At 40.2% G+C, this 15,097-nt stretch overlaps 1 pseudogene; it reads left to right on the top strand.

The window, feature by feature from the left end:
- Nucleotides 1–12,175: 12,175 nt before the first annotated feature.
- Nucleotides 12,176–13,090, top strand: LOC142838254 (growth factor receptor-bound protein 2 pseudogene; annotated as a pseudogene).
- Nucleotides 13,091–15,097: the final 2,007 nt, after the last annotated feature.

The raw sequence follows: 15,097 nt of genomic DNA, 5'->3' as shown, positions 1-15,097 counted from the left end.
AGAATACAATACATTGTTTTTAATCATATTCCCTATATTTTAAATTTGGGCTCCTGGCTTTTTTTTCTCCCTGCATTTCACTAAATTTTTGTTGCCTTGATTGATATTCCTCATCCCTTCCCCTCCTCTTGTCCTTGGAACAATCAATCAATCTCTACTACTATGTGTTCACTTTTTAAAAGCCCACATATGATTTGTACCTAAAATAATCAGCTATTTTTCAAAGAATGAAAGGTAACAAACAAATTAAAGTTATTTACAAGTGTCCACATACTAAGTATATATGATGTGCTCAGTTCTTCCTGCTACTTACATGTGCCCACATACTAAGAGCGTCTGATGTGCTCAGTTCTTCCTGCTACTTACATGTGCCCACATACTAAGAGCATCTGATGTGCTCAGTTCTTCCTGCTACTTACATGTGCCCACATACTAAGAGCATCTGATGTGCTCAGTTCTTCCTGCTATTTACACGTGTCCACATACTATGAGCGTCTGATGTGCTCAGTTCTTCCTGCTATTTACATGTGCCCACATACTAAGAGCGTCTGATGTGCTCAGTTCTTCCTGCTACTTACATGTGTCCACATACTAAGATCGTCTGATGTACTCAGTTCTTCCTGCTATTTACACATGTCCACATACTAAGCATTTCTGATGTGCTCAGTTCTCCCTGCAATTCAAGAGGGTTTTTTTGTGTCATTTTTTTTCCTTCTGCCTGAAAGGAACCACAATTTTTATTTAACATTTTAGTCCAAGTATGCTGACTATAAAAGTTCTCATTTTTGTATTCATACATAAGAATATTTATTGTATCCTCAATGCAGAAGGATATTTTACTTGCAAAATTACAAAGTCAAATGTTTATATTTATAGTTGCAGGGTAACATTGTGTAACATTTGGTTGGGCGCCATTCTGTAACATGAGGTCCTGCTTGTTGGGGTTTCTGTCCTGCCTGGTCTTCCAGCCATTTAGTCCCAGAGAAAATCACACAGAGATCTCCATAAGTTATAAAACTGGTTGGCCCATTAGCTCAGGCTTCTTATTAGTTCTTATCACTTATATTAACTTATTATTCTTATCTATGTTAGCTACATGGCTCAGTACCTTTTTCAGTGAGGCAGGTCACATCCTGCTTCTTCAGTGGTCTGGGCAGGATTGGTGGAGGGAGCTTCCGGCTTCCCAGAATACTCCTGTTCTCTTTGCTCCACCTCTACTTCCTGTCTGGCTTTCCTGCCTATACTTCCTGCCTGGCCAATCAGCATTTATTTAAAACATGATTGACAAAATACAGACAATTATCTTTCACCAACGTTGTTATATTTATAGAATTACAAGTTAGCATGCTTTGTTGCCCTTTCTTCACCTCTGTGATGTCATCTTTTCATTGTATTCTAGCCTAGAGTACTTTTGATAACAAGATATTAATAATTTTCTGTATTCCTACTTATGACAGTTTTTTATAGCTGTCTTCAAAATATTTAGTTTTCAGAAATCTGGCCATGATGTGTGTGGATGTGAGTTTCTTTGTACAAATTCTAATGAGAGTTTGATAACCTTCTTGGTTTTATAACCTGAGTCATTAAAAAAATGAGGATCAAACTCAGGTCCTCAGTTGGGCTGTGGAAACATTTTATTTCTGAAATATATATCTAACCCCTTAACTTAGCATTTTTCATTTGAGAAAGGAAATTAATATATACCATTATTGCTTCATATAAACTCCCTGGATCTGTATGCAAGAGAAACACATTTCTGATTACCTATAACATAAGAAAATCAACTCAAACATTACATAGTGGTTCAACAAATACTACAGGGTGGTTCAAAAGAATGGATTCTTCTTCAAGCCTTAAGGGAAAATGACAGAATAAAACACCAGGATCCCCTCTCAGAAAGGGTTTATATCTCAGAACTCTGTACCACACCAGGTACTTTATCCAAGAGTGTGGCCACTCTCCCACCAGGGAAAGTGCTATACCAGACACAGCTCCCAAATATCCTTCTGCAGAAGTCACTGCCTACGTGTGTAAGGTTCCAAGAAGCAAGGCTTCTTTCCTCTCACACTTTCTAAACTCATTACTTCATCCCACAAGTTACACCCAGAAGTCTTATGACATCGCTGGGACAAAAGGAAAAAGAAGAAGCTAATGTAAGTCATTTGTGCATTTTCTTTATTTTATGTCTTCCTGACTATTTCAGGAGAGTCAATAGGACTGTGATATTTAACCCAGATCTGAAAAGAAAGTCTAAATTTGATATATATGTTACCCAATTCAGTTCAAATGTCTTAATGTTTGGCTTGAACCAACCTAAAAGATTTCTTTTTCTGATGATTTTCTCATTCTATAAGTCTAGGCCATCCTCTCAAGAACAAGCTCTTATACCCCTGGTCTCATATTGCTCATCAATTCAGTAAAGGATCGGAACTGGGTTTTCCAAGGACCCCATTTGTAAAGATGGTTCCACTGCACTCACCTCCTGTTTCACCCTTTGACCCATCAATCACAGTGGCTCTTGGCCATCAGACTTGCTTTTCCTAGGCCTCCTTTTTGTTATTGTTGTTTTTGTTTGTTTGTTTTGTTTTGTTTTGTTTCAAGACAGGGCTTCTCTGTGTAGCTTTGGAGCCTGTCCTGGAACTCACTCTGTAGACCAAGCTAGCCTCAAATTTATGGAGATCTGCCTGCCTCTTCCTCCTGACTGCTGAGATTAAAGGCATGCGCTGCCACCACCCAGCTTTTTAAAGGATTCTTAAGAGAAAACTTCTCAGAAAACCACCTTAAATATATCATCAGGCATTTGTAAGAGAAACCTAAAGGAAGGGGTGATGTAGACCAGCAGCAGAATTTCACCTGAGTGTGCTGAGGAGCTTCTTTTGGGCTCTCAGTAGGCACAGAGAATAATCAAACTTGCATTACTTGAAAAATATATTCATGTATATAGACAACAATAAAAATAATGATAGGGTGCATTTAATCAGGGATCCAAATATTGTCATAAGCAAAAGGTGTGACCATGGTTTGAATCAGAATTTAAGTAAATGATATGAACAAAGGCTTAGTTAGAGAAATGAGCTGAGCCAAGTTTTAACTGAGACCTCCATGTTCCTGGTTATCACAGAACCTAAAACAAGGAGGTGACATGATCATGACAATGATTTTATAAAGACTCAGATGACAATGTTTTGTAGGATTATTTTGAAAGAGGAAAGGCAAAGTGTTTGGGTAATTTGCACCCTGATCATAATCAAAAGAGATTTGTTTCAGGATGTGGTGGTGGAAATGGAGAAGCTGGAATAGGTCAAAGGACGCTTTGGAAACACATCATCACCTAGCGTCTGGGTTAGTGGTCAGTAGAGACGGAAGAATCGAGGCTGATTCAGAGTGGAGTGGTGCTCTGATGCAATCGCTGGAAAGAAACAAAGAAGCTGAGGGAAGGAGCTGGTTCCAGCTTTAAGGAAATGGTAGGTCAACAGGACTTAGTGCAATGGGGCTGACAACAGATCACTGGCAGAGTTTTGGAAATGAGAACTAGAATTCACATTAGAAGTCAGATCTAAAATTGAACTCATAATCAAAAGAGAAGCTTGTCTTATCAATTGTGACTTTGGGGTTGCATTTTATGAATGTAAATAGGCTGTAAAGGCAGAAGAAAAATGCTGGCAAGCTTGGAGGAGGTCATAAACTCTTGAGAGGAGCATATGGGAGAGACATGGCAAGGATTGCTGGATTGGAATGCATATTTTTTCTTTTTGTTCTTTCTTTTGTTCCTTTTCTTTTTTCCCTTCCCAGCACATCTTACCTAATAGTAGCTGTTTGTCCTTACATACCACCAAGATGTTTGCTAAGATCCTGCCCCTTGCCATATTTAATGACTCATTCCAGACCCAGAGATGTCCATCCCTGAGTCCTGTCTAGTTTAATCTGATAAAAATGTATAATTTATGAAATCTTACAGTTTCTTATGGTCATGTTCCCTGCCAAAATGTTTAGCACACATGGGGATGAGCAGAGACAAGAGGCAGAGAGCAAAACCTAGCTGTATTTGCCTCCAGGTGCACTAGAGGCCCAGCTATATGTTAACCCACTTTAGTCTGGATGGCTTGTTTTGCTGTTCTGTTTGGTTTTGCTATAGTGCTGGAGACTGACCCTTGAACCTCACTCATGTTTATCCATATGACTCATCACAGAGCCACATCTCCAGCTGCATCCTTGCCCAGATTGGTTTGCATTGTGTTCTTATTTTTTTCCCTTTGTGGTGGTACTGAAGGTTGAACCCAGGGCATGTTAGATGAGGCACATCGCCAGCTGCTTCTTCATCCGATTTAAATTTATGACCACTTAAACTCCATGAATCAATACTTCCCTTTCCCTTAAATTTTCGTGAAGCTCTAACACTTGCTATCAATGACCTTTGATATAGAAAGTGGTACAAAACTATTTGGGTGGGACAGTTAAGTCTGTGGATAGACAAACAGGGAAGGAATAAACATGCAAGTCCATTGTGGACTAAGAAAACAAGCACTATTTAATAATTAGAATGACCTAGCTCAGAGTTAAGAGGAAATCTAAATAATGGAGGATTAACCTCAGAAAAACAATAACAAAAATATGAGCAACCAAACGGCCACAGAAGATCCAGGGAGCGGGTTACTGACACAGTCTCTTCAGGGTAGGTTTTATTGTCTTTGATCTCTTCTGTTTGCAAAGCATATGCCACTCAATGTGTCTGTGGTCAGACTTAAAGAAGGTTTATTTAGTCACTCTTTTAAATTCTGCCTGAGAAGGTGATATGTTTTTAAAGAGTATAAACAATACAGTGGTATTCAATAATTGTAGAAAAATAAATCCTATCACAACACAGACAAACCTGGAAGATATTATGCCAAATAAAATAATTTAGCACAAGAAATTAAATGCTATTTGATTTCCCTCAAATGTGTAAGCACCACCATTGTACTCATGAAGAGTAGATTGGTCATTACCAGAGAATGAGAGGGCTGGAGATCAGAGAAAATAAAAAGAAAGCTGGCTTAGGAGTTACAAAGCTATAATTAGATAGGAGGAACTGGGTCTGTTACACAGTCAAGTAAGTAATGCTTGTATCATATATTTCCAAACAGTTAGAAAGATGATTTTGAGTGTTTGAGGTGATGAAAATAGTAATCACACTGATTTGATCATTATATATTATAGGGATATACCAAAACAACACATTGTACCAGTCTTGTGCCTGGCCAGTTTGCTTCTATGTTGCTATGATAAAACACTAACCAAAGCAACTTGGAGGAAAGAAATTATTTGGCTTATAAATTGGAGTCCATCACTAAGGGACACCAAGTCAGAAACTCAGCACAGGAACCTAAGGGCAGGAACTGAAGCAGATACTGTGTAGGAAGGCTTCTTGCTGGTTTTCTACCAGGATCACGTCCAGTTTCCTTCTGATAAAAACTAAGCCCTCCTCTCTAGAGATGGAACCACCAACAGGGGGCTGGGCCCTCCTACATCTATTAGCAACTAAGAAAATGCCCCCACATTGGTTGGTTACTCCCATAAGCTTTTTGCCACCATTGTTCTAACATAATTTGCTGGCAGAACAGAATGTAGGTAAAGGTTTTGTGGCTGGGTTGGTGGTTATGTTTCTCTTTTGGTAACCTCCATAGTATATTTCCATACCAAAGACATAGGGGCGAAGGTTCTATGTAGGCACCAGCTCACCCTCTCCAGTGTCTAATTTGACACAAGACCCAATCTATGAGATGGACCCATATTCTATACTGCTTGGGTAACCAAGAACCAGAGACTAGATAGCCCAGAGCTAGGTAAAACAAAATACTTCTATTTTTTTAAAAAAAAATAATAAAAATAAAATGACTTCTGATGATATTATGCTATACTCATAGATTGTTGCATTACTCAGCCAGCATCAGAAAGCTTCCTCCTGCAGCAAATGGGAATACAGAGACCTACAGCCTGACTACTCAGAGAGAGAAGCCATGGGACAACAGCTCAGAGTCTCCATCAAATCCCTCCCCTCAGAGCTCATGGATCCCCACAGAAGAGGAGGCAGAAAGAGTATAAGAGACAGATGGGATGAAGGACAACAGAACTAGGCCCTCTGAATCAAGCAAAGGTCATAAGAACTCACGGAGGCAGAAGCATCAGGACCCTCATGGGTCTGCACTAGGCTCTCTACATACATATCACAACTTCAGTTTAGTATTTTTATAAACTCCTAAATGCGTAAATGAGTGTGTCTCTGATTATTGTGACTTCCGTTGGTTTTCTTCATCCAATTTTGTTTTCTTATTAAATATTGTTATGTCAAAAATAGGTTATTTCAAAGTGATCAGTTTCATATACAAAAAAAAAAGAAACTGAAGCAAAGCAAAATGAAACAAGGAAAAGAAGAAAAAGAAACTACCCCCACAGAAATGCAATAGGCCAATCGGTTACAGACAGTTCAACTGTGCTTCCTTTTCTGCTGCGGGAACTCCTTCAGCCAACAGCCTTTACAATACCGGCCCACTTTGGGTACAGTCTCAAGTACTATAAATGCAGGTAAAAAACATGTGTGAGGTCTCTTGACTGTTGGATTTGGTTCCAGTTCCCAGCACACAAGGGACTGCGGATCAATACACTTTCTGTGAGTTTATCCCCAAATAAACTTTTGTTATACTCCATTCCAGGCTATTGTGGAACTCTTTTGCATGCCAACAAATTAATGCCCGACGTGGCCTGAGTCCACACCATTGCCAGGCGCTGCCCATGCCTTCACCTGCAACTTTTTCCCACCCCTGCTCAGCTGAACTACCCCTCTGGCATGCAGTTGTGCACAATTTGGCTTGACTGGCCCACGGTGGTGGTGTGGCAATTTCCAGCCAGCAGCTCCCACCTGGCTTGGTCCTGCCTATTAAGTAGCTGAGTCACCCAAACCTCCGTAAACAGGTATGCTGCTCTTGAGTAATTAACTAAATTTGTTAGTAAAGTCTAAGTCTCAGGTAATTCAGGTACTGATCTAGGACCTGCTTTACTGCAGCAACTGTGACCAACTTGCTGGCCAACTATTGTAGGGAGACAGCCCGCTTGTTCTTCCCAACTGCCTGGCTAGCTTAGCCCTAAAATACCCACACAGAAATTGTATTAATTGAAACACTGCTTGGCCCATTATCTCTAGCCTCTTATTGGCTAACTCTCACATCTTGATTTAACCCATTTCTATTAATCTGTGTAATAATGGCAGTGGCTTACCAGGTAAAATTCGCAGCATCCGTTTCTGGTGGATCTATGACATGTCTCTCCTTGACTCTGCTTTCTTCCTCCCAGAATTCAGTTCTGTCTTCCCTGCCTACCTAAGTTCTGCCCTATCAACAGCCCAAAGCAGTTTCTTTATTAACCAATGAAAGCCATACAAAGACAGAAGGACCTCCTACAGCCAACCATGATTATTACACCTACAACAATTTTCTGAAAATTATAACAGAGGTAAGTTAATTTGATTAATAACTAAATAAATTTGAAAATTGTAAACCAATCCCAAGGTAATTGCAGATAATATCATCATCTAGGAATTTAACAACCTTTTTGTTTCTACTATGGATGGAATTCTGCAAGAGCTGTTTGACCTACCTTGTACATATATTTTGTGTTTATGGCAGCTATTATCTTTGTTCTTCATATTATATCCTTAAAGAAATGGTTTGATAACAGAGACAAGAATGAGAAGCTTAAAAAATGATACAGTTTTTAGCTGAAAGGATTCATACTATTGAAAATGATAACCTTAATTTGACAGGCAAAATTTAATCCATGTCAATGGGTTATGAAACTTAAAAATGGTATTAAGAGATTATCTGAAAGGGTTCATACTGCTGAAATTGACAATAAAAATCTTTTAAGAAGTTATGATAAGATAGCAAATTGAACATCCCTCCAGGAAGGCAATCTACACACCAGTCAAATAATATCTAAAGATGAGAAGATATCATTAATAGAAAACTTTGAAACATTGGAATCATATATGCAGAATGAGAACCAGAAATTAATTGATTTGATAAAATCATTAGAAATATTCACAGGTCAAGATATTCAGGTTTTACAAAAGACAGTAATAAAAAGATTTGAATCAATTGAGGAACTTGTTAGAATTGATAGGCAAGGAGAGGAGGTATAGGCAAAAGATTTAGCATTGCTAATAGCTCTCAGAGTCAGAGCTGACTTACCAAGAGTTTTAGCCACTTATCCTACTATTAACTCTGAAAAGCCAGCAAATACTCAATAGCCAAATGGTTTCACAGAATGTAAATGGAAACCTATAGATATGAAAGATCTAAAAGAAATTAATCAAGCAGTAGTATTTTATGGGATGTATTCACCATTTGATAGGGACATGGTAAAGACCTGGGCTTCAAGCAATAGGGTTATTCCACATGATTGACTCCAGTTAGTCTCAGCAATTTTAGAAGATGGGATGCAGTTACAGTGGAAGTTCTATTGGAGACAGGAGGCTAAAGCGATAGAACTCCAAGGTAGAGTCAAAGGATTTGAGATTCCCCAAGATTAAATTCTTGGTGATGGCTGTTATACTGATCTACAGAATTAAGTTATTTACAATGAACAACTCTTGTCCCTATGCTAGGCAGCAGCCTTGAATGCTTGGGACAGGATTCAAGAACGAGGAAGAATTGAATCATATGTTAAGGCCATACAAGGCCCAAGAGAACACTTTATTTACTTTTGACAAAGATTAACTAAAGATGTTAATTAACAAATGGGGGTAACAGGTCCAGAAACTAGATGAGTACTTATTGAATGTCTGGCTTTTGAAAATGCCAATTTAGAATGCAAAAAGATACTTGGGTCTTTAAAGGTTAGATCAGCACCAATTGATGAATGGATCATGCACACAGCCAATGTTGAGTCATTTGATTGTAATACTGAAGCTTAAGTAGGCAAAATAATTTCCAACGGAGTGGAGAGATATCAAAATTCAACATCCTTAGTCATCAGAGAAATGCAAATCAAAACAACTCTGAGATTCCATCTTACACCTGTAAGAATGGCCAAGATAAAAAAAAACACTGATGATAACTTATGCTGGAGAGGTTGTGGAGAAAATAAAACACTTATGCATTGCCAGTGGGAATGGAACCTGGTACAACCCCTTTGGATATCAGTGTTGCAATTTCTCAGAAAATTAGAAAACAACCTTCCTCAAGAGCCAGTAATATCACTTTTGTGTATATATCCAAAGGATGCTCAATCGTGCCACAAGGACATGTGCTCCACTATGTTCATAGCAGCATTGTTTGTCACAGTCAGAACCTGGAAACAACATAAATGCCCCTCGACCGAAGAATGGGTAAGGAAAATGGGGTACATTTACATAATGGAGTACTACACAGCAGAGAAAAGTAATGACATCTTGAATTTTGCAGGAAAATGGAGCTAGAAAACATTATTTTGAGTGAGGTAACACAGACACAGAAAGACAATTATCACATGTACTCACTCATAGGTGGTTTTTAAACATAAAGCAAAGAAAACCAGCCTACACACCACAATCCCGGAGAACTTAGACAGTGAGGACACTAGGAGAGACTTATATAGATCTAATGTTCATGGGAAGTAGAAAAAGACAAGATCTCCTGAGTAAATTGGGAGTATTGAGACCTTGGGGGAAGGTTGAAGGGGAGAAGGGAGAGGCAGGGAGGGGAGCAGTGAAAAACATAGAGCTCAATAAAAAAAATTAAAAGCATCTTGTTAATAGCAAAGGTTTAGAATTGAGTTTTCTACTACATGGCAACAAACTAAGATTATAAGGTATCCTACTTGTTCTTTATATAACCAAATGCCACTACCTGCAGGAAGTAATCCAAAGGATACTTACTCAAAGAAATGAAATCTGGCAGATGAATGTTTAATTTGGAAAATTAAAACATGTACACCACACCATTGATACTTATTCAAGTTTCAATGGGAAAATGCTTTGAGTTCAGAAATCACATATATACTAGAAGTTATGGCCATTGTGGGTATACCTGCACAAATAAAGACAGGCATATGTCCAGCATATGTCTCTAATAAAATGAAGCAGTTTTTTGCTTATTATAATATAAAACATATTGCAGGTATATCACATAATCCTACAGGGCAGGCAGTTATAAAAATATCAAATTGATTCATAAAGGTTATGTTAAACACATAGAAAGGGATGAAAATACCCTCAGAAATATAGTGTATAATGCTTTATTAATCTAGAATTTTCTTAATGTCGATGAGGAAGGAACAATGGCAGCAGAGAAACTGGATAATAGAAAAAAAACTTTTGAATTAAATCAGCCAGTATATTTCAAGGATGTGTTGACCTCAGAGTGGAAAGCAAAAGATGTGATATGTTGGGAAAGGGGTTTCACTCTTGTTTCTACAGGAGAAGAAAAGCTATGGATATCATCAAAAGTTATCAAGATTTGGTTTGAAAAGGAGAAATCTCTTGATGAAGAGAAATGACAGCTCATCTACAGAGGTGACAATCCTATAGGTTGCAAGGAAACCTCATGAGGGTTAGGGCAGGGTTCTTTCTGGTTTTTGCAGGAAAATACCCATCTCTGACAAATAAAGAGACCTTGGACATCTAGATGCTTAAAGAAAAAAAGAGCATGGCGCACGCCTTTAATCCCAGCACTCAGGAGGCAGAGGCAGGTGGATCTCTGTGAGTTCGAGGCCAGCCTGGTCTACAAGAGCTAGTTCCAGGACAGGCACCAAAAACTACAGAGAAACCCTGTCTCGAAAAAAATCAAAAAAAAAAAAAAAAGAAAAAAGAAAAAAAAGAGCTATCCAGAAGGAATCACCACGCAAAGAAAAATCTGATATATGATACCAATATCCTCTACAGGGCAAGATATTATTGACATGCATATAATAGTAGTTGCCATTTATTAAAAAATAAAAGCTGGCTTTGGGGTTGAACTGTGGCTGTCCTTTTCTAAATCCAAACATGTTGTTAGAATAAAAATTCAATGTTTCTGTCTCATATCATCAACCACCTGGTATAGGGCAGAAGTAAGATAAAATTTAGGTACTACTATTATCAAAACTCTGCTCTCAAAAAGTTTTGCTTCTCCCCATACCTATTTTTTGTCTCTATGGTACCTTTTGCTGTATTTTTGTCTGTATGAACAATGTTTAGGTTTTCCACAATGAACAATAAATTTTCCTGCAGTAATCTTTGAAGTTTCCAGGAAGAAGGTGGGGCCCCACAACAATGATTCCACCTGGTTGATATGATGTAATTATGCTGATAGCACCACTTTAAGATTGGTTTTGGGTTACAAACTGCTCAAGTTGATTCCATCTTTGCTAGCTGAGATGGTGTGCCTTCTTACAATGCTTGGGCCAGAATTTTAAATAAGAACTTCAGAAATACCCTACCAACTACTCAAAGACTACCTAAATTATACCAGATAGTAATCTTGAAACTTAACCATCACTTATTTTTTACAGGAGCCCATAGAAATAACATTGCCTCATGACAGTTGGAAATAATTATAGAAAATAATGTCCCCTCTCCCAACAAAGTTTGTCCTCAGGACTAGGGATATTATTAAGCGTTGGTTACAACTGGTATAAGGTTTTGGGTGATAAAGTAGGCTCAGGGATCGCTCTTGAAAAAAAGGGGACAGGGTGAATAGATGGGATGGAATAATTGGTAGATTAGTGTGAGTTTACTCACACTAATAATAATAATGACATTACTTGTGAGCTATTATTTTTGGACAATTTACATTTGTATAGATTATTTTTTTCTTAACAGATACATGAGTCTTTAATATATTCTTGTAAATTGATACAAACTCAAATTATATTTGTTATATTGAATATGCTCCTATTTCTGTTTACAATATTTGTGCAGCTATGCAGTTATTTTGTCCATTGTATGCATGCATGTTTCTACCTCTGCTTAAGGTATTTTGTATGTTGATGCAATTTTAGTATATATTTATCATATTTCACTATACATTTCTACTTCTGATCAATATATTGTTTACATTTTGAGGTCATTGTCCTCATTTGCTACAAGTTGTTTAAAGATTGTTTAATATTCTAATATGAAGTCTTAGTCTTTAAGTTATATAGGTATTAAGAACTGTAGGTCAGGCTTCAGCCATCGGGCGGCGGCGAGAGCGAGCGAGGCTGAGGCGGAGACGGTGGCTGGGGCAGCGGGAGCCGCAATCGGGGAGCAGCAGCGGGGTTGGCGGCCACGGGCCGCAGCGCAGGGCGGGCCGGGCTGGACAACGGAGCAGACGGCTGCGCCACGGGTGGCATTGTGTGTCCCAGTGTGCAAGAATAGCCCCAGAATCGGAAAGGCTGAACCCAGAGCTCTTCAGCAGGGAAGATTCCCTTTCCCCCTGCTTCAGGCTGCTGAGCACTGAGAGGCGCTCAGAATGGAAGCCATCGCCAAATATGACTTCAAAGCTACTGCCGACAATGAGCTGAGCTTCAAAAGGGGGGACATCCTTAAGGTTTTGAATGAAGAGTGCGATCAGAACTGGTATAAGGCAGAGCTCAATGGGAAGGATGGCTTCATCCCCAAGAACTACATAGAAATGAAACCTCATCCGTGGTTTTTTGGCAAAATCCCCAGAGCCAAGGCAGAAGAAATGCTTAGCAAACAGAGGCATGATGGGGCCTTCCTAATCCGAGAGAGCGAGAGTGCCCCTGGGGACTTCTCCCTGTCTGTCAAGTTTGGGAATGATGTCCAGCACTTCAAGGTGCTCCGCGATGGGGCTGGGAAGTATTTCCTGTGGGTGGTGAAGTTCAGTTCTCTGAATGAGATTACCACAGATCGACATCCGTGTCCAGGAACCAGCAGATATTCCTGCGGGATATAGAGCAGGTGCCACAGCAGCCAACGTATGTCCAGGCACTGTTTGACTTTGACCCCCAGGAGGATGGTGAGCTGGGCTTTCGCAGAGGAGACTTCATCCATGTCATGGATAACTCAGATCCCAATTGGTGGAAGGGGGCCTGCCATGGGCAGACCGGCATGTTTCCTCGCAATTATGTCACCCGGAACGAAGAGATTATTTAAAGAAAGTGAAAAGTTGAGACCATTCACAAGAATTCCACTCACATGCTGCCTGTCACAGCCTGTGAGGGAGTGCAGAACACCTGGCTGGGTCCTGCTGGTGACCCTCTCACTTAGGTTGAAACTTCGGGGGGTGGGAAGGGGTGTTTGATTTCATAATGCCAAAACTTAACCTATTGAATTTAATTACAGTTTTTATTACAGAATCTCACCGCTGCTCCTGTTCCCCTCCTGTGTCCTCCTTCTTGTCCTCTCTTTCCTGTCCTTCAGTGCATGACGTTTAAGGCCACATATAGTCCCAGCTGATGCCAATAATAAAAGAAAAGAAACCAAGTGGGCTGGTATTTTCTCTATGCAAACTGTCTGTGGAGATGGATGGACTTAAAGAGCTGTATTCTTCACACACAAGGGGCGGCTAGGGCACCTGGGCCCTTGGCTGGGCATCTGCCTCCAGCCCCAAGCCTGGAGCACTCCGTCAAAGCTGGGCTTCGTAGGGAAGGAGGCAGGCTGCCCACCTGCGGCCCTGAGTCACTGCAGACCTGCGTCTCCTCCACTGTCTCCCCTTCAGGTGCCGCTAAGATGTTGTTTTTCATAGTGTCTTTTTCCTTATTTCAAGGGTGTTTATGAGTGGTGTTTTCACTTTTTTTAAAAAAAAAAAAAGAAAAGAAGTTAAAGACAGTCCAGAGCTTTTCAGCCGATTAGCCCTCTATCTTGTATAATGTTTCCCTCTCAGGGCAGGGAAACAGGACAGAGGGAAAGGGGCCGGGAGAGGCAGAGTGGGTGTCCCCCGTCTGGGTGGGCCAGAGGTCTTGGCAGACTCAGCTCCCTGGCCTCCAGTCTGAGTTGTGGTCTGCCCTTTCTATGCCTGGAGCCAGGAAGTGTCACACAGAAGACGGAGGAGCGGGTGGCATCCACGCTGACCTGCTTCCACTCTCACAGGCTACGCTCAGGTGGGAGATGAGAATGGCTTTTCATTTTTCTTGCTCTTAGAACAAGGTCCTCGCTCTCGATTGTGTTTCCAGCCTGCCCGAGAGCGTGAACAGCAGGACTGGGTTGGCTGTTTGCACCTGTCATGCTGCCCCCTTCCCGGAAGCCCCGTGAGGCGGGAAAGACCCGTGAGCTTTGGTCCTCTAGTCACGTGCCTGTCCTGTCCTCTCCACCCAGCCTCCTCCCACAGCAGCAACAAGGCTCCCCGCCTCTCTCTTGGAGTGGGTGATGTCCTTGGGCTGCTGGCTTCTTCAGGGTGGGGTATCCCCTGGACTCTGTTTTATGAGATGGACTCAGCCCTGGGGGGCGACCTTCTGGATCGAACGTGTTCCCGCCCCTCCTGGTTCTGCTTCTTTCCCTGCTGATGATAAAAATAATCTCTGGAGTTACACCTGGGCCATTTGATTGTTTTATTTTGGAATTGGTGTATATCATGAAGCCTTGCTGAACTAAGTTTTGTGTGTATATATTTAAAAATCAGTGTTTAAATAAAAAGACCTATGTACTTACTCCTTTAACTTCTGCGGATAGCAATTTGGTAGGTAGTGATTAACTGTGAATAAACAGACAATGAATTCTTTAAAAAAAAGAACTGTAGGTCAACAGTCATCCATGTTAGATTAATCAGGTTCTTTAGATGCATAGAGATTGTATTCTGTATAGATAGGTAATCTTCAAACTCTTCAAAGAACTGTAGACTTGGCATTTAAATAACTTAGGATTCTGTTAATGTGGGACACAATTGCTCCTGGCAGCACTTATCTAATCTTGAGAGAATGTTGGGCACCAAAGACACTCCACTTGGAGCTTGTTTTCTTCTTGGCAGAACTGGCCTTAGGACAAAGAACTGCCCCTACCTTGACCACTGATAAAATGAATGATATCCAGGATAGACAAGCAAGATACAAGCAAAAAAAAGCCTTCCAAACCTTGCAAAGACAGGATAAGAATGTTTTTCAAATTTTCCTGCCTTGGAAAATGGTCTGTTGGATACTCTAAGCCTTAACCAAAGTTGTTTGCCCC

This window comes from Microtus pennsylvanicus, chromosome 19 (genome assembly GCF_037038515.1).
Source record: "Microtus pennsylvanicus isolate mMicPen1 chromosome 19, mMicPen1.hap1, whole genome shotgun sequence".
Classification (NCBI taxonomy): domain Eukaryota; kingdom Metazoa; phylum Chordata; class Mammalia; order Rodentia; family Cricetidae; genus Microtus; species Microtus pennsylvanicus.
This window is presented reverse-complemented; position numbering and strand designations above follow the sequence as displayed.